Source organism: Dendrobates tinctorius, unplaced genomic scaffold (genome assembly GCF_039654945.1).
Source record: "Dendrobates tinctorius isolate UK_male_01 unplaced genomic scaffold, ASM3965494v1 ptg000452l, whole genome shotgun sequence".
In the NCBI taxonomy this organism is placed as follows: domain Eukaryota; kingdom Metazoa; phylum Chordata; class Amphibia; order Anura; family Dendrobatidae; genus Dendrobates; species Dendrobates tinctorius.
In genome coordinates this window covers 18,864-39,111 of record NW_027362114.1, presented here as the reverse complement: position 1 = coordinate 39,111, position 20,248 = coordinate 18,864, and the positions used below count along the sequence as shown (strand labels likewise).

Below are 20,248 nucleotides of genomic sequence, written 5' to 3'. Positions count from 1 at the left end.
CTCATATGTGGGAGTAAACTACTGTATGGGCACACGTCGGTGCTCGGAAGGGAAGCAGTGACGTTTTGGAATGCAGACTTTGATGGATTGGTATGCGGGTGTCGTGCGTTTGGAGAGCCCCTGATGTACCTAAACTATTGAAACTCCCCACAAGTGACCCCATTTTGGAAACTAGACCCCCCACAGAACTTATCTAGATGTGTGGTGAGCACTTTGAACCCCCAAGTGCTTCACAGAAGTTTATAACGCCCGGGCGTGAAAATAAAAAAATCATTTTTTTGCACAAAAATGATATTTTTTCCCCCAATTTTTTATTTTCCTAAGGGTAACAGAAGAAATTGGACCCCAAAAGTTGTTTTGCAATTTGTCCTGAGTACGCTGACACCCCATATGTGGGGGTAAAACACTGTTTGGGCGCATGGCAGAGCTTGGAAGGGAAGGAGCACCATTTGACTTTTTCAACGCAGAATTGGCTGGAATTGAGATCAGACGCCATGTTGCATTTGGAGAGCCCCTGATGTGCCCAAACAGTGGAAACCCCCAATTCTAACTCCAACCCGAACCCCAACACACCCCTAACCCTAGCCCTAATGGGAAAATGGAAATAAATACATTTTTTTATTTTATTATTTTTCCCTAACTAAGGGGGTGATAATGGGGGGTTTGATTTACTATTTATGGCGGTTTTTATGTTTGGCGGCTGTCGCACGCTAAAAGACGCTTTTTATTGTAAAAATAGTTTTTGCATCACCACATATTGAGAGCTATAATTTTTCCTTATTTTGACCCACCGAGTCATGTGAGGTCTTATTTTTTGTGGGACGAGTTGACGTTTTTATTGGTGCCATTTTCGGGCACGTGACAATTTTTGATCGCTTTTTATTCCGATTTTTGTGACGCAGAATGAACTAAAACCAGCGTTTCATGAATTTCTTTTCGGCGTGCGTTTACACCGTTCCACGTGCGGTAAAATTGATAAAGCGGTTTTATTCTTCGGGTCAGTACGGTTACAGCGATACCTCATTTATGTCATTTTTTATGTTTTGGCGCTTTTATGCAATGAAAACAATTTTATATAAAAAATATTTTTGCATCGCTTTATTCTGCGAGTTATAACTTATTTTTTCGCTGATGATGCTGTGTGGCAGCTCGTTTTTTGCGGGACAAGATGATGTTTTCAGCGGTACCATGGATATTTATATGCGTCGTTTTGATCGCGCGTTATTGCACTTTTTGTTTGGCGGTATGATAAATCATTATTTTTTGCTTAGTTTTTTATTTTTATTTTTTAAGGGGTTCGCTAAAGGGGTTAACTAGTGGGATAGTTTTATAGGGCGGGTCGTTCCGGACGCGGCGATACCAAATATGTGTACTTTTATTGTTTTGGGTTTATTTTATTTCCAAAAAATGAATTTATTAGGGAATTTTTTTTTTTTAAATTTATTTAGCGATTTTTTTTTTAAATTATTTTTACACCTTTTTTTTTAACTTTATTACATTGTCCCAGGTGGGACATCACTGTCCTGTGACAGATCGCTGATCTGTCACATCACAGATCACTGTGACAGATCAGCGATCTGTCACAGGCAGTGCTGCAGACTTCCTCATGCCTGCACTTTGCAGGCACTGAGGAAGCCGGCTCCCTGAAGGCCCCCAAAGGTCCCCGTCGCCATCTTGGATCCGGGGACCTGCAGGGATAGAGCCCCCCCGCAGCAGCGCTGCACATTGCGCTGCTGTGAGGGGCTCAGGGAAGCACGGAGGGAGCCCCCTCCCTGCCGATGCTTCCCTTTAACTCCCGGTACACCGCGATCGTGTTTGATCGCAGTGTGTAAGGGGTTAACGTGTCGGGGGCGGTCCGTGACCACCCCTGACACATTGTGCCGGGTGTCAGCTGTGATAATCAGCTGACACCCGGCCGCGATCAGCAGCGCTCACCACGTGGGGGCCGCTGATCGCTGTGACCTACTATCCCGTCCCTGGGAATGAAGTCCCAGGGCACATGGACGGGATAGTACGTCACATGGCAGAAAGGGGTTCTGTGGGAATTGCGAACATGTGCTGCACTTGCGGTTTTGAACTTGCAGTGAAACAAAAAATCACAGCTAGCAGCGTTGTTTTCCGTTGCAGCAATACAGCATTTGCCGGATCTGCCGCGAATGGCATAAATGGCTGATGTGACAGTAGCCTAAGTCCCTGACAACAGTGTCTGCATTAGTCATCCTCATCAATGGGGGGCAGCACTAAAAGTGCCCAGGGCAGCACAAACTCTAAACACGGCCCTGAGCGGAGGCTCCTGTTTGGGATAATAAGCCAACATGATCACATCTGCTCCAAATGAAAAGAAAATTAGTTTATTACAATGAGAGTTCGTTCACATAACTATATGATATGGTCGAGAACTATCCGATGTCTTATCAGATCGCGCTAGACCCAATATTATACCATGGGGCAGAGCAGAGCTGTACTCTCTATCTCATACTAATTCAGCATGAGAAAAAAAATCACAGCCACTGGCCACCTCCTGATGGGCACCATGAAGAATGTGAAGTGACCAGATAAAGTCCATCATCACCCTGCACCTTGGCTCAGCCGGACGGGGCTCTTCTCTAGCACATGATGCTCACGAAGGAGTCACAAAAGCATTTTTTTACCAGGCAGATATTCTATATCCTGTTCAAATTGTTTTTATTGAAAATGTCCTAATTATTATACAATCCAGGTAATGACGGTCACAGAGGAGCGCCAGCCGTGCCTTCTCTGGGGAGATCAATGCAGCTCCAGCCGGGTGCCTCCAAAGAGGAAGGAGGTTGCGATGCTGGATGAACCCGGTCGGACGGAGCTCAAAGAGAGGGGAGTGTAGATTTAGAATCTTCTTATATTAATCACATTGGACTACATTAATAAAAGAAGATTGTAAATCTACATTCCCCTCTCTTTGCGCTCCGTCCGGCCGGGTTCATCCGGCATCGCTAATTATTATACAAAATAGAGTTAAACAAAATAAAGGAAAAGAAAAGGAAAAAAAAAGGGGAAACAAGGGAAAATAAAGGAAAATGGGAGAAGGAACTATCGCAAAGCAACAACAGTTATTCTATCTCTGATACATGTACCAAGAGAGATACTAAGATCAAGGGTAAGACAATGGAGTTATCATTTCTTTCACATTATCTCACCATTGTGATAATGAAACCATCACATATTATGTAAGCTATGTTCCTGATCAGGGCTGCCAAAAGGAATTTCAGGGCCCCATACTGGCAAAATTTTTGGGCTCCCTTGAGACTCCGTCCAGGCTCCACCTCAGTTCTGCCTCCACTCAAGCCCCACCTACACCCCTCAAACTTTCCACAGTCCCACCACCCACTCCTGGAAAAACTCTTCTACCCCATCCTCACCAATCACACAGTAACTGTTCCCATGGAACTGTATCACATACATAACCATCAGCTTTTATTTTGACCAACTGATTTTTTAAGCCTGCCACCACGACAAGGTAGACTCTTCTGGCAGGGCCCTACTCTACTCTAACCTATTAAACGTTTCTTAAAATATCCAATCATCTTATTAGGAATATTTTCTATTTGTTTTTCTTTAAGGGAATGTGTCACATACATTTTTTAAACTAATTGAAATCCTATTGTTATAATCTTTTTTGTATAATCTGTATTTCTGATTGCAGATTATTGTATGCTGTTTCCTGAACATTTATGGGAGCTGCTCTCTTGCCTGTTTGGAGATATGGATATTGGACATTTACATGTGTATATATATCATAACACATTATAGGGGACTCTATTTCCTTGGGAGAGTTTTCTATTCATGTTCTTACGTTTAGTGACATTACATGCAGATGTCATTGTGCAGGAAGGGGGAAGAGGTGAGCTGTGACATTACCTAATGGTGTACCCTGTTATCTCTCATTGTAATCCTGCTTGTTATGATAATGAGGTGACTGCTAATAAGGGATCTCTTCTGGAAGTGCCAGTCTATTAGAAAAGTTGTTTCTGTTTATTTTATGATATAAGGGGTTACATACTTTCTTGCAAAACTTTATTAACTATGATTAAAAGGATTAGCCATGTTCTGGTTATTGGTCACGAATGTGTTTGAGATGATAGGGCTCTTACTAATATGGCCTTTCTTGAATTACAGCAACAAATATGAAATATGGGAAATAGAAATATAGGCTATGCTGAATTTCTGCACTAAATGCCTTTTAATCATCTCATATAATTGTAGATTGTGAGCCCTCACGGGCAGGGTCCTCGCTCCTCCTGTGCCAGTCGTGACTTGTATTGTTTAAGATTATTCTACTTGTTTTTATTATGTATACCCCTCCTCACATGTAAAGCGCCATGGAATAAATGGTGCTATAACAATAAATAATAATAATATACTCATTGGTTAATAATAATAACTAGAGAGTGGACAATGCCCAAAACATAAAAGCTTCATAACACATTCCCACTAAATATTTTGCTAGCTAAATCTATTTTCATAGGAGTCATTTAGTTAAATCCTTTGGTCAATTACATAAAGTGCAAAATTACAGTGACAATAACAAAAGAGAAAACAAAGAAAACAGACAAAACAAAAACAACACATATAACAATAACATATAACACAATGAAAATAAGGTCATTTTGTGAGATCAGAGAAACATAATATAAAAACAACAAAGAGTATTGCACACAATCTAAGGAACTGAAGTAGGTCCGACCCCCCCCCCCTTTGTTCCTGCTCACCGGGCACCATACACTAGTAAGGGCAGTAATGCCCTGATGGCGGCCCTGTCCCTGCCTACATGAAGTATGTAGCTAGTCTACATAGATCATGGGATGTCAGACATCCATTCCTGGCTACCTACAGTTGCCATTTCATCTACGTATTCAGTCAATCTATATTAAAAGGAAACTGTCACCCCGCCAAGGTCATATATGACCTATTAATATGGGCACACAGGTAATAGGTACTAGTCCTACCTATATGCCTCATATTAACGGTCTTGTTGTGGAGAAATGTTATATTCTGTCTTTACATTAATGATTTCTTCCAGGCTCCGGGGCATTCTCTGCCTGGAAGAAATCCCTGCCCCCTCTCCTCATTACAATACTACCCTCCTCCCATCAGCGCCAGTAATAGCCCCAGAATCCTGCGCCTCAGCCATGCACCTTGTCGGCGCTCACACCAGAGATTACTGGAGCGGAAGGCGCCGGCACCTGTGCAGAAGATCCCTGAGTGCAGTACCCATAGAAGGGAGGATGAGATATGTATTTCTGGGGGAGTGCAGGGCGCAGGAGTGGGATTCCAGGGCCAAAACTGCCGTGCATGAGAGGGTGTTAGTATTACAATGAAGAGAGAAGGCAGGGATTTCTTCCAGGCAATGCAAGCCCCAGTGCCTGGAAGAACTCATTAACGTTAAAAAAATGTAACATTTCTCAATAACAAGACCATTAATATGAGGCATACAGGTAGGACTAGCTTAACATTTCTATTACCTGTATGCCCGAATTAATAGGTCATATACGTCTCGGGGGGTGACAGATTACCTTTAAAGCATAAACACACATAGATAAGAATTAATATATATAATATGATGACGACAGCCGTCCAGACCTGCATCCCACCACAAGAAACAGTCCAGAGTAATCCCTGGAGAATGCTATCATCCTCAGTGACACAGTGAGGGGCTATGCGCCCCCTTCTGATCTCAGGCTATTTACTCATCTAGGAGTGTCTGCTCAAACTGTTGGGGTACAGCTGTGGGACCCTATTTTCAGAGATGATGTCCTCCACCCAAGTCTCAAAAAGCTAAAAGGGTCTTCAGGAGAGGTGGGTAGTCAAGCTAGCCTATCAGACGGTCATCTCTGTAGCTGTAGTCATCCTTCCTATGGTACTATTCAGGGGTGGACATGTTATTAGTACAAATTGTGAAATTGCACACGGGCCAAGAGGTAAGGGGACCCATTTCCACCTCCAAAGCAGATACAATTATGCATTATGATGAGTTATTGGGCTGATCTTTAGCATAAAGACATAATATATCCACAAGACCATTAATATGAGGCATACAGGTAGGTCTAACGTAACATTTCTATTACCTGTATGCCCATATTAATAGGTCATATACGTCTCGGGGGGGGGGGGGGGGTGACAGATTACTTTTAAAGCATAAACACACATATATTAATTCTTATCTATCTAATAGGATGACGACAGCTGTCCAGACCTGCATCCCACCACAAGAAACAGTCCAGAGTAATCCCTGGAGAATGCTATCATCCTCAGTGACACAGTGAGGGGCTATGCGCCCCTTCTGATCTCAGGCTATTTACTCATCTAGGAGTGTCTGCTCAAACTGTTGGGGTACAGCTGTGGGACCCTATTTTCAGAGATGATGTCCTCCACCCAAGTCTCAAAAAGCTGAAAGGGTCTTCAGGAGAGGTGGGTAGTCGACCTAGGCTATCAGACGGTCACCTCTGTAGCTGTAGTCATCCTTCCTATGGTACTATTCAGGGGTGGACAGGGTTGGACATGTTATTGGTACAAATTGTGAAATTGCCCACGGGCCAAGAGGTAAGGGGACCCATTTCAACCTCCAAAGCAGATGAAATTGGGCGTTATGATGAGTTATTGGGCTGCAAAGGATCCATATATTGTTCATGCACAGTGTCCCTCTTCCGCCTGTGTCTTCCAGTGGCTCCAATATATAATTAATTTCCTGCAGTGAGAATCACATCACATTAATAATTTCCAGGCAATCAAGCTCAACACCATCAATCCTATCACTACCAATACTGTGTGGGCTTTTGAAAAGTTGAGAGTAAATTGTTTAACCCAACTCTGATAGACCCCATCCAGAAAAAGGGATTCCATCCCTCCTTGGATATATCTCCAGCTTTTTGCTGCAGCTCCTTTCCTTTATCCATTATTGAATCATGTGCATCTTCTAGGAGCAGCATTGCTCTCCTATAACAGCGCAAGTGCCCCCTTCAACTGCTAACAGGCAGTCAAGCGCCATTGTCTTCTGAAGGGCTACTATCCTCATTAGTGACATCACAAGTAGAAGCTAATGGAGGTGACGCCAACAACCAAAACATTTGGTGACATCACAAGTAGTAGCTTATGGGGGCAAAGCTAACCACCAAAACATTCCGTGAAATGACAAATAAGAGCTAATGTGGGCGGAGCCAAGAACCTCACTTCCATTGAAGCGCATTGCCCAATATACTAGAGATCAAACGATATGAATCCTCCAATGTGGGGGAAGATTTGACTAGCTTTACTGCATATGGAGCTAATATGTATATACATCGGTGTTGTGCAAGGATTTCCCAATATTGGTTGGATTTATATTTTTGATCTGGACTGTATATTACTATATGTCTCAATGACATCCGACAATTACATAGTTATCTTCATGTTACATGCAGGGTGGATAAAAATCTTGATTTTTTAAAAAAAATCAGATTTTTTTGATTTAAATCAGATTTTTTTGATTTAAATCATTTGATTTAAATCAGATTTTTTAATCAAGTTGTACACAAGCAAAACTTTGTCTTTTTGCAAATCTAATTGTTTTACACAAATAAAAATATTAAAACAGTTGATTATGAAACCTAATAATTTTTATTTGCACTATTAAACACTCAGAATTGAACTACAGAGAGTAAGTACTTTTTAACAATAGCCTATCTCTAACGTTTGAAGTAAGCAAACATCTTCAGTGAATACATCAGTCCTTTAAGCCTACTGTTTATTTAGGACTTTTTATAGGAAAACCAGTTGTCCTGCTTTAGCAGTTCCTAATCCTAAGCGGTTTCGGACTGTTGTGTGCACAAAACCAAATGAAGAAAACAATCTCTCTACTCCTGCGGATGAAGCCGATGCAGTCAGTAGCTGAGTAGCTAGATTTATTATCTTTGCTGGAAGAACAAGTGATTGCGACTTCCACCAGTCCAGTGGTTTTAGTTCATTAACGACGTTATCTGCAAACATGTATTTTTGAAATGGTGCAGATTCACACTTCAATTTCAGCACAGTTGCCACAATGTCATGGTTAGTATTGGCGAGCCACTCCATTGCAGAGTTGATTTCCGCCTCAGATAATTTTTTCCCTCTGTAGATGGGATGCAAGATATTGGCTAAATAGTGTTCTTCTTTTAATGCTTGGTCCTTGCGGTGCTGTATTGCAACCTTTACATTGTTTGAGAGGTTCAAGAGATCTAGAGAACCTTCTAAATCTTTCCAAACTTCTGTGGCATCAGCTATGGTTGCAGTATCTTTCTGCATTTTATCCAACGCAATCGATATTGGCTTTAACCTTTCCAAAAGGTCCTCGGCATTTCTCTTCACACCAAGATTTAATACTTTGCTTCGTATATTAGCATCAATTTTATCCCGATGTGTTTCGCAAATGGACAGTAATTTTGACCAGTTGTTAATAAACAGTTCCAAGCAGTCAGCCAAGGTATTCCATCTAACATCTTGTGGTAGAACCAACTTCAGTCCTCCCATTTCCTTGTAGGTTGCATGTGCAAAATGATTATTGCGGAAATATTTAACAATTTCTACAACATGTTCCTTGACACCCAAAATATGCAGGTCTTTTGCCAAAAGATGCAACAAATGGGCAGAACAACCGTATGTAATGACATTTGTGTCATCCTGTGCCAGTTCCGCTCGCATTTTTGCCACATTGCTTGCGTTATCAGTAACTAAGCTCCTTACTTTACATCCAAACTGTTCTTGGCATTGGTGAATTGAGTTCTTAGCAATTTCAAGTAAATATTCAGCAGTATGTGAATTTCCAGATGTGTCGATTGTGTCTGTAAGGTAAGTTTCACCATCTTCTGTTGTGACACAAGTGCAAATTATGGGGTCGTTGTGGATGTTGCTCCAACCATCCAAGCTCATGTTAACAACCTTGTCTTTCAAATATTTTGTACAAGCCGCTCTTTCTATGTCGTATACAGCCTGAAGATGTTTTCCTGAGATATCAAATCTACTTGGTGGTTTGTAGCCTGGTCTAATTCCTTCGATCATTTGTACAAACAATGGGTGCTCAACTAGTCGGAAAGAAGAATTGGTTGCAAATATGAATTTAGCAATTAATTCATCAAAATGTTCTTTCTGGCTCGTCGTAGTCTTTAAGATGAATTTTTCTACACTTTGCACGCAAAGTTTTTTTTTGGGCTGCTTTGTTGAAGTTGTACCCAGATATTGATTGTCACGTGCAGCACAAGCCATATTTGACCCTGAAAGCACAGAAATTAAAAATATAAATCGACTGCGTATTTGAAGAAATATAACGAAAATATTGAAACAAACTTTTTGAACAATGTAATGGTCCTCGTCCTATAAGGGCTGTCTCAAAAGTTATGCTACTCAAGTTTTCCGGTGAGGTTGCTGTAATACTGGTAACTAATATCAGAGCCTCAGCAACTGAAAAAAATTATGTCACAAAAGTTTTAAAAATGTTTTTTTTTTTAAAATGGTCAATTTGGCAGACTTCAAAAGTGAATTGCAGCCTACAATAAAAAAAAAATAAGCGTATACACTTTATTTTTACTTAAAGGACATGTGCACCTTTATTTTTTAAGGTGCAGCCAGTCACAGTGTGCACATGTCCTCCCCCCCGCAGCTCTCTTACCTCCGATGTCAGCGCTGCGGGGATCCGTGGCTTCGTTCTGCCCGTCCGCGAGCGCGCCTCCATTCATTTCAATGGAGCGTGCGGCCCGCTGACGTCACGCCGCTGGATCACTGCGAGTAGGCCGCAACCGGAGGACGGGAGGCGGACGGTCAAAACGAAGCCACGGATCTCAGCGCTGCGGGGATCGGAGGTAAGAGCGCTGCGGGGGGAGGACATGTGCACCTTAAAAAAATAAAGGTGCACATGTCCTTTAGCGTTAATTTTCTGTGAAATATTGCCTTAACATAAATTTAAATTCTATACTCCAGAACTACCAGTGCTAGAAATTTTTCTTTTCATAGACTTTAACCATCCCAGTAAAATGTCTGTTAAAAAAATAGGTTGTAAATTAATTGCCAGACTTACCACTAGTACTAGGCTCCTGGTGCATAAGAAGCTGTGGGGGTTCATTGACATTAGTTGTATCACTATCAACATCTTCATTTCCCTTCTGGTTGCAGTTTTCATAATGTGATTTCAAACGGCAAACAAGTCCTTGGATATCCTTTTGACAGTATTTGCACTTTGCTCTTGCACCTTTCTTTCCAAGATCTGCTGCTGGCATCTCAACAAAATGAACCCAAATAGGGTCTCTCTTACGACCTGCTGCCATGGCTCACACAGATCACTTATGAAGTTTGATTGTTACTACAGCCTGAGCCAAGCACTGCTGATGTTACTACAGCCTGAGCCAAGTACTGCTGACTATCCAACAAGTTTGGGCATGTCAACTGAATGCAGGGAAAAAGAAACTAAACCAAAACTGAAACCAAGCTAGAAGTGTGGAATTAAAGGGGCAGTATGAACAAAATGTGGAGGCTATTAATAGTTTATACAATTAAGACATGCTGCTTTTAAACACCTACCTATTGCCATATAGTAAAACAAAAAAGATTTTTACTTACTTTGGGGTCCCCCCCTCACCCTGGCGTTAGATCGTTGCCCCTAGTTTCGTCCGTGTAACTATGGGCGCACATGCACACTGCTCTCACTTCTCATTTTAATCGTGATTTATATTAAAAAAAAACCTTTTGATTTAAATCATGATTAAAATCATGATTTAAATCGATCCGATTTAAATAGAAAAAATCTTTTGATTTAAATCGTGATTTAAATCATGATTTAAATCGGCGTGATTTAAATCAATCCACCCTACTGCCATCTCGCCCGATTTGAGACGTGCTCTGGAAGAGTTTCAGGAGGACAAACCTGAGCGTTGTCCCAGTGGAAAGTTGTATGTTCCTGACCAGTGGAGGAAGAGAGTGATGTCTGAAGTTCATTGCTCTGCATTGGCTGGTCATCCAGGTATTTTTGGTACTAGAGATCTGGTGAGTCGATCTTTTTGGTGGCCCGCCTTGTCTCGTGATGTCAGGAATTTTGTGCAGTCCTGTGGGACTTGCTCCCGGTCTAAACCTTGTTCTCGCTCTAGTGGCTTGTTGATGCCTTTGCCGGTGCCCAGGAGGCCATGGACCCATATTTCAATGGATTTTATCTCTGATATGCCTGTCTCTCAGAGAATGACTGTTATTTGGGTGATTTGTGATAGATTCTCTAAGATGGTCCATCTTGTACCACTCCCTAAGTTGCCATCTTCCTCTGAGTTGGTGCCCTTGTTTTTGCAACAGGTGGTTCGCTTGCACGGGATTCCTGAGAACATTGTATCTGACAGAGGAGTTCAGTTTGTGTCTAGATTTTGGAGGACTTTCTGTTCCAAGCTGGGAATTCAGTTGTCCTTCTCCTCTGCGTTTCACCCTCAGACCAATGGGCAGACGGAGAGAACAAACCAGACTTTGGAGTCGTATTTGAGATGTTTTATTTCTGCCGATGAGGATGATTGGGTTTCATTTTTGCCCTTGGCCGAATTTGCTTTAAATAATAGAGCTAGTTCTGCCACTTTGATGTCACCTTTTTTTTGTAACTTTGGTTTTCACCCTCGATTTTCTTCAGGGTAGGTGGAGCCTTCTGCCTGCCCAGGTGTTGACACTGTGGTGGAGAGAATGCACCAGATCTGGGACCAAGTAGTGGATAAGTTGTCTCTCTCCCAGGAAAAGGCCCAGCGGTTTTCCAACCGGCGTAGGACCGTTGGTCCCCAGTTTAAGGTGGGTGATATGGTTTGGTTGTCATCAAAAAATATTGCTATGAAGGTGGCTTCTCCTAAGTTTAAGCCTAGATTTATTGGACCTTACAAGATTTTGGAGATTATTAATCCGGTCTCTTTTCGGTTGGCTCTTCCTGTCACATTTAAAATTCATAATGTGTTTCATAAGTCCTTATTGAAGAGGTTTGTTGAACCAGTAGTTCCTGTGGTGGCACCTCCTGACCCTATATTGGTTGAAGGTAACATGGAATATGAGGTAGAGAAGATACTGGATTCCCGTCTGGCTAGACGGAGGCTCCAGTATTTGGTTAAGTTGAAGGGTTATGGTCAGGAGGATAATTCCTGGGTCTCTGCCTCTGATATTCATGCCGAAAGATTGGTGCGTGCCTTTCATCGGGCTCACCCGGATCGCCCTGGTGGCATGGATGAGGGTTCGGTGACCCCTCCTCAAGGGGGAGGTACTGTTGTGAGTTCATTTTTCCCTTCACCATTGAGGTCTGATGAACTCCCTCCTCTGGTGAAGGAAGGTAGTGAGACTGGTTACCAAACACCTGGGCAGCTAGATTATGACTGGGTGGCTGGAATTGAGGACTGGATATAAGGCTGCTGACGCCCTTCTTCCTTGCTGGTGATTTTCCTGCTGGATTCTTTGAGACCAGTCTGATTCCTGCATCTCAAAGCTAAGTTTTTCTGCTCTGCTTTGTACTCTTCTGTTTTGTTTTTGTTTTGCCTTGTTTTTTGGGAGTTCTGCCATCCCCGGCCGGGGGTGAGCTGAATTCCATTTTTGTCTCTGATCTGTTGATATTTTGCTCTGTCTTCAGAATTTACCTGAGTGCTGATATAGTCTTTTGAAGCCTAGCGACTTCAGGGCCTGTTTTTCCTATCAGTCGGTTGTCTCATTTTGATAGGGTTTTTGCGGATGGCAGACAGCAGCCTTCCTATCCTGTCCTATGTAGTTAGCTTGGGCCCCATCATTTGCTCAACCTGTCTTTCTATCTGTGTTAGTGTTTTCATCTTGCTTCACCGTCATTATATGTTGGGGGCTGCCTTTTGCTTTGGGGTCTGCTATGGGGCAGTTTAGTTTTTCCCCTTTCTGTCTTTAGGCTATATAGTTCTCCGGCTGTGATCGAGGGGTCTAGGGCACCGTAGGAACCCCCCACGGCTACTGCTTGTTGTTGTGGATAGGTTCAGGGGTCTGCAAACCGATAGCTGCCAACCTCTCTGGTATTTCTGGACTTAGCTGGTATTTTGTTTTTTCCTCCTTCGGTGACTCATCATAACAGAGAGGCCTCCCAAAGACACTACTTGGGCAGATGCTCAGAAGGGGTGACAGCAGAGCCCAATTTAGCGACCACCTGCTGGTGATCAAGTACAAGAGGGATGTCCTTTTCTTTACCACCATACACGGTGGTGGCAGCGCCCTCAGCACTGTACAAGGTATCTCTACACAGGTCTGCAAACCGGACTGTGTACAGGGGTACAACAAAAACATGGGGGCGTTGATCTCTCCAATCAACTCCTCCAACCGTACAGTGCTTTGAGAAAGGCCAGGGTGTGGTACAAAAAGCTGGCCGTGCACATCATACAAATGGCAATGCTCAACGTTTTCCTGCTGTCACTATGTCGTACCTTCAGTTCCAGGAGGTAGTAGTTAAGGCCCTGATATTTGGCACTAAGGAAGGAGCGGGCCCCAGTACTTCCAGAACTGAAGGTGCTCGTATCGTACCAGGTCAGCATTTCCTGGGAGAGGTCCAACAAACTGGAAAAAGAGGTAAGTCGCAAAAAAGGTGCCAAGTGTGTAACAAAAGGGGAATACGCAAGAACACCATCTATCAATGCGACACCTGCCCAGAAAAACCTGGCCTGTGTATGAAGGATTGCTTCAAATTGTACCACACCTCCATGCACTACTAATTTACTTTACAGGAAGCAGTAAATTAGTTCCAAAAAGGGGGCACATCTAGATAAGTTCCTGGGGGGTCTAGTTTCCAAAATGATGTCACTTGTGTTTTTTTTTTACAGTTTAGGCACATCAGGGACTCTGCAAATGGAACATGACGCCCGCAGACAATTCTATCAAAATCTGCATTACAAAACGTCACTACTTCCCTTCCGAGCCCCGATGTGTGCCCAAACAGTAATTTTCTCCCACATATGGGGTATCAGTGTTCTCAGGACAAATTGGACAACTTATAGGGTCTAATTTCTCCTGTTACCCTTGGGAAAATAAAACATTGGGGGCTAAACAATCATGTTTGTGGAGAAAAAATTTTTTTTCGTACCCGATCATTATGAACTTTAGTGAAACACTTTGGGGTTCAAAGTTCTCACCACACATCTAGATAAGTTCCGTAGGGCATCTAGTTTCCAAAATGGGGTCACTTGTGGAGGGTTTCTACTGTTTAGGCACATCAGGGGCTCTGCAAACGGAACATGAAACCCGCAGACCGTTCGTGGAAAGGGGCTATCCACGCAGAGTAATTTCCCAGGCTTATCAGAAAGCTTTGACAAATGAAAGGTCTGTATTGCTTCAACCTAAATCTCGAAATTCTTCTCATACCATTAACTTGATCACTCCCTACAATAACCAGTGGCGCGAGATTTATCAGGTATTAGATAGGCATTGGGAAATTTTACTGAACGAACCCAAACTAAAACCTTTTCTTTCTGATAGACCAAAAATCGTAGCCAGAAAGGCTAAGAACTTGAAAGACCATTGACAACCAGTCATTATCAACGACCAACGACAAGGATTGGCACTGGGCATCGTCTATCAGGTTCGTTTCCTTGTGGTGGATGTACTATCTGCCCGTTCATGATCGCTTCTGATACCATTACACTCTCAATTTTTCCAGGTACAATTCAATTGAGGCACTATTCCAACTGCAAATCTAGAAATGTGATTTATCTCTTGATCCGCCTATGCCCTAAAATTTACGTAGGACAAAACAGCCAAGAACTCAGACGGAGAGTGCAACAGCACATTTCAAATGCGAATAAGGCCAAAATGGACCGTGAGAAGGGTAAGCCCATAACCTCTGTGGCCAGTCACTTTTTGGACTATCATGGAGGTAGACATCAGGGTTTACGGGTGTTAGTAATTGATCAAATACGGAGTAACATTTGTGGCGGTAATCCAACAGAAGAACTTCTTCGCAGGGAGTCATGCTGGATCTACAATTTAAAGAGTATGGCCCCACAGGGATTAAATGAGGAGCTTCTATTTTCAGGTTTCTATGGATAATACCAGGCCTTTACATTCACCTCCTTTTCTTTCCTTATATCTTAGGTGGTTTCCAGGACTCCAAGACCCTTTCAGGTCTTGCTACAGCTTTCATCTGAAATAACGTACATTTGATCCGGCGATTGAATCATCAATCTCTGCAAGATTTTAAATTTCAGCCACCTGCTTTTGTAAAAAGCGCATATGGACTTTCTTTCCCCTACCATTTTTTCATTTTTCTATTCTTGCCTGTTGTGTCTTTGTTCAAGATTGCTCATTGTCTGCCAACATTCAAGTTGGCTGTTTATTTATGGCATCATATTTGACCATTCATAGCACCATGTCCCTGGTCCCATTGTGACCATACCAGATCTTATTTTTGAAGTCACATGTTCACCTTGAGAAGGGCCATTTATTGGCTCCTTATGTTTGCCCATGTATTCTCACTCTGTGTATTTAATTCATTGCACACTAGTCTGTGCCCATACACAGTGTGTTTGCCATATTACTAGGATATCTGATCATTCACAGCACCATGTTTTTGGCCCCATTTTGATCATTTTTATGTTGGAAGACTCATGCTTATCCTGAAAAGGAGTTATTTATTGGTCTCTCGTTCTGTGTGTTTAAATGTCTTGCACACTAATCTGGATTTCTACACGAGCTGCTTGTTATAATAGCATATGCTGCATGAGGATAATCCTGTTTAAGATTTCCGTGCGTTTCATCTTTTGCACACTGATGTAAGGTTTTTATTTATGGTGCATAAATTTGTACCCAATCCAAATCATGTAGTTTTTAACCCTTCTGAGTTTATATAAAATTGAGATACTACCTTTACGACTGTATTATCCATTTATATATGTCTTCCTTTTCTCAGTTGGGGTTTCTCTATTTGCCATGCACATAGATATCTTAGGCACAACAGCATGTGCTGATTTTTCATAATGTGCATATACAAGCACGCATCTTGGACACGATTTTTCTATCATGTGTAGATATATTCAGATCAACGTATATGTGCTCGCACGTGTCTGATTCCATATAGGTGTCATTGATGTGACGATGCATTGGGTGCCCATATGCTATAAATAAAATTGTATTGACATCTATAGATGCGTCTTGGATACGATATCATGCACCCATGCACTTTTTGTCAACACGTCTGCATATGATATGGAATTGTATATACATATGTATTGATTAACAAACATGGCTTATATATTCATAGTTCTGTTTTTCCAGAATAGATTAATATTAACTATCTATTCAGTCTCTTTTGTGCAGCACATTATGCTTATTTCGGTAGACGCTATGCGTTGATCAACCGGCCCTCTTTTTGCTTCCATGTTGCACTAAGGCAGATTTCAGCCTAAGTACCATAAGAATAAACTCTGCGCAGGCGCTAAAGCACGTTTTTGGCGCATGTGCTGTTCACGTCCATATATCTGACATCTGCGCATGCGTGTAGTTCTGTTTCATTTAGAATAAACTATTGGTTATGCTATATAGTCTACATTGCACAATACATAGGGCTTATTTATAGACAAATGTCCAGCAGTGATTGATTAAAAAGACTTATAGTGTTGTTCGTCCTATACTAAAGGTACTGTCACACTTAGCGATGTACCAGCGATCCCAACCAGCGATATGACGCGGTCAGGATCGCTGGTGCATCGCTAAGTGGTCGCTAGTGAGCTGCCACACAGGCAGATCTCACCAGCGACATCGCTGGGGTTGGGCGTCGTTACTTACCTGTCACACTAGGCGATCCTGCGTCCTCCCGCCCGCATCCTCGCTCGTCGGCGCCACAGGAAGCCCAGCAGGAAGCTGACGACGAGAAACAGTCCTGGATCTTCTCGCGCGATCAGCGATAACCAGCGGGGGAGCAAAGGAGGTAAGTATCAGACAGAGCGATATCGCTAGCAATATCGCTGCTACGTCACAAAAACCAGTGACGTTATAGCGATATTGCTGGCGATATTGCTTAGTGTGACGGGCCCTTAAGGTAAACTTTATCCCAAATGTCGCAGGCACGTACTTTGCACAAGCATCCAAATATATGCTCTGGCGCTTGCGCTATCTACTTTCATATGGCAGTGCGTTATACATCTGCGCATGCGAAAAAGGTTTTGATCTCTGCGCATATCCCAATAAGGTATTTGCCAAACTTTATTGCCACCTTGTCAGATGTTGACAAGATGGCCAACGCCGCAACTACTTCTGACCGCCTCACTTCAGCTGGGTGTTTTCCACGCATGCGCGGTTTAATCACCTTGCTTAACTTTATTGTTAGACCTTGCCACGCTGACAAGATGGCCGCGGCCATGCGATTCTCCAGCCGCCTCACTCCAGTAAGTGTTAATTCAATTATACCGCACATGTGTTCATGATATAAATATGACCGACGCACACATGGACTCAGCGCTCTATCCCTCCCTTGAGAAAGCCACTCGTTTGTGGCGATACACGTGGGGTTTGCTCCCCCCACCATCTAATCCTGCAGAGGCACCAGGCACTTTAATCTTCTTACATGCATTAGCATATTCATGGAGTTTTGGTCTATTGATCTTTTTTGTCTGCATCTTCTGGCAATTTGTGGTTTGTATGCCTTTCTTAACCATATCAGGGGTGCTCAGCCACCAGCTCCTTTGTCTTATATGGGCTTTTGCATTTAACTATCTCATATTGGCTGCATGTCCTTGATAACATGCGATTTGCATGCTTTCATTAACCACACCAGGGCCGCACAAATGCTAGCCTCATTGTTCTATATGGGCTTAGTTCATATTTTTCTTGGTGCTGTGAAGTCTTTATTACTCATAGATATCTTTGACCGTATTTTTTTATTCTGTTTGGATCTGCTTTATTCATGCATATCATGAATCATGTCTCATTAGATATTCTATGTGGTCATTTGCTCAATTTTTGTGGGATTCTTTGATGTGGGTGGGTTATCACATCATTATTCCATGACATGACCTGTTCCTTCTATGTGTACATGTTTTTAAATGTTTTTATGGAGTTTGTGCTATTCCATGTCTGTGTTGGATTTGTTCAATAAAATAAAATTGTGTTTATACAAACCCATATCTCTGGTGTTCCCATTGTATAGGCAAGTCGCTTTCTCCTCTGTTTTATGACGCCCGCAGACCATTCCATCAAAGTCTGCATTCCAAATCATCACTACTTCCCTTCTGAGCCCGACGTGTGCCCAAACAGTAGTTTTCTCCTAAATATGGGGTATCAGTGTCCTCAGGACAAATTGGACAACAATTTCTGGGGTCAAATTTTGCCTGTTACCCCTGGAAAATAAAAAATTGGGGACTAAACGATCATGTTTGTGGAAAAAAACATTTTTTTTTCATGCCCGGGTATTTTAAACTTTAGTGAAACACTTGGGGGTTCAAAGTGCTCACCACACATCTAGATAAGTTCCTTAGGGGGTTTAGTTTCCAAAATGGGGTGAATCGGTGGTTCCCACTGTGTAGACATATCAGGGGCTCGCCAAACGCAACATAGTGTCCGATCTTAATTCCAGCCAATTTTAGTTTGAAAAAGTCAACCGGTGCTCCCTCCCTTCCGAGCCCTGCCATGCACCCAAACAGTGGTTCCCCCCACATATGGGGTATCAGCATTCTCTGGACAAATTGGACAATTTTTGGCATCCATTTTCCATTTTTTCCTTCCCCGTTTCTTCTGCTCCTGTGAAACACCTGAAGGGTTAATAAACTTCTTGAATGTGGCTTTGATCAGCTTGAGGAGTGCAGTTTTTAGAATAGTGTCACTTTTGGGTATTTTCTGCCATATAGACCCCTCAAAGTGACTTTAAATGTGAGGTGGTCCCTAAAAAATGTTTTTGCAAATTTTGTTGCAAAAATGAGAAATCGCGGGTCAACTGTTAACCCTTATTACCTCCTAAAGGGACAGTGGTCAGAATTGTAAAAATTGGCTCGCTAATTGACGTGCAAACCACCCTTGGGGGGTAAAGGGATTAAAAGATGAAAGCTGAGCTGTGATTGGTTGTTATGAGCAACAGTTTTCCTTGTAGACAGTTGCGGTAACTGAGACTTATTATTCTTATCATTTCTAGGATGTTTCTGTAAATCTGGAAATAACACAATTTATTACCGTGCCAACACAGACCACCCTCTGACACAGACTGCAGGGGGAGCCCAGAATCAGGAACTTCTGTTTGTCTGGCATGAAGCATCTCACTAACTTAAAAATTCAAGCACAGATTAAAAAAAGAAACACAAGACGGATTTCTCCAACCCATGTATAATTTTAATCGATGTAACAGCGCCAACCTGAGAATGTTGGCTCTGACGGGATGATGTGGAATATTAGGGGTAGTAGACCGATGGCTCTGACAGAATGATGTGCGATATTAGGGGTAGTAGCCTGGTGGCTTTGAAGGGATGATGTGAGATATTAGGGCTAGTAGACCCTGGCTCTGCCTGATGGGATGATGTGGGATATTAGGGGTAGTAGTCCGGTGGCTCTGGCTGATGGGATGATGTGGGATATTAGGGGTAGTAGTCCGGTGGCTCTGGCTGATGGGATGATGTGGGATATTAGGGGTAGTAGTCCGGTGGCTCTGGTTGATGGGATGATGTGGGATATTAGGGGTAGTAGTCCGGTGGCTCTGGCTGATGGGATGATGTGGGATATTAGGGGTAGTAGTCCGGTGGTTCTGGCTGATGGGATGATGTGGGATATTAGGGGTAGTAGTCCGGTGGCTCTGGCTGATGGGATGATGTGGGATATTAGGGGTAGTAGTCCGGTGGCTCTGGCTGATGGGATGATGTGGGATATTAGGGGTAGTAGTCCGGTGGCTCTGGCTGATGGGATGATGTGGGATATTAGGGGTAGTAGTCCGGTGGCTCTGGTTGATGGGATGATGTGGGATATTAGGGGTAGTAGTCCGGTGGCTCTGGCTGATGGGATGATGTGGGATATTAGGGGTAGTACGGGATGACGGATTTCATTTAGTTGGATGGTAGATATATATATATTTAGATGGGAAAGTAGACTAGGTGGGAAAGGGGGGGTATGGAATTAAGATGGGATATTGTGGCTAGGGAGAGAAAGCACAGTAGGTGCTCATCCACGTTGATTCTACCTGTAAGAATCTTGTTATGGGAGAAAAATATATTTGATAATTTATATAATATTTACAGCTAATTTATAACCCAAACTTGTTGATTGTGTGGATGTGTCTGGCCTAAGAGAG

General features: G+C 42.7%; 1 long non-coding RNA gene across 5 annotated transcripts in view; it reads left to right on the top strand.

Moving 5' to 3' along the window:
• Window positions 1–19,666, top strand: part of LOC141077453 (uncharacterized) — a 128,769-nt gene extending 109,103 nt beyond the window's left edge. For 3 of the 5 annotated variants that reach the window (XR_012227565.1, XR_012227564.1, XR_012227563.1), the window contains exons 2-4: window positions 14,464–14,566; window positions 14,645–14,812; window positions 15,079–16,126. This is a non-coding gene — a long non-coding RNA (uncharacterized lncRNA). Of the gene's footprint in view, window positions 1–12,612; window positions 14,567–14,644; window positions 14,813–15,078; window positions 16,127–19,105 lie in introns of those variants that run through there. The other 2 variants (XR_012227566.1, XR_012227562.1) reach the window with 2 other exon arrangements.
• Window positions 19,667–20,248: the final 582 nt, after the last annotated feature.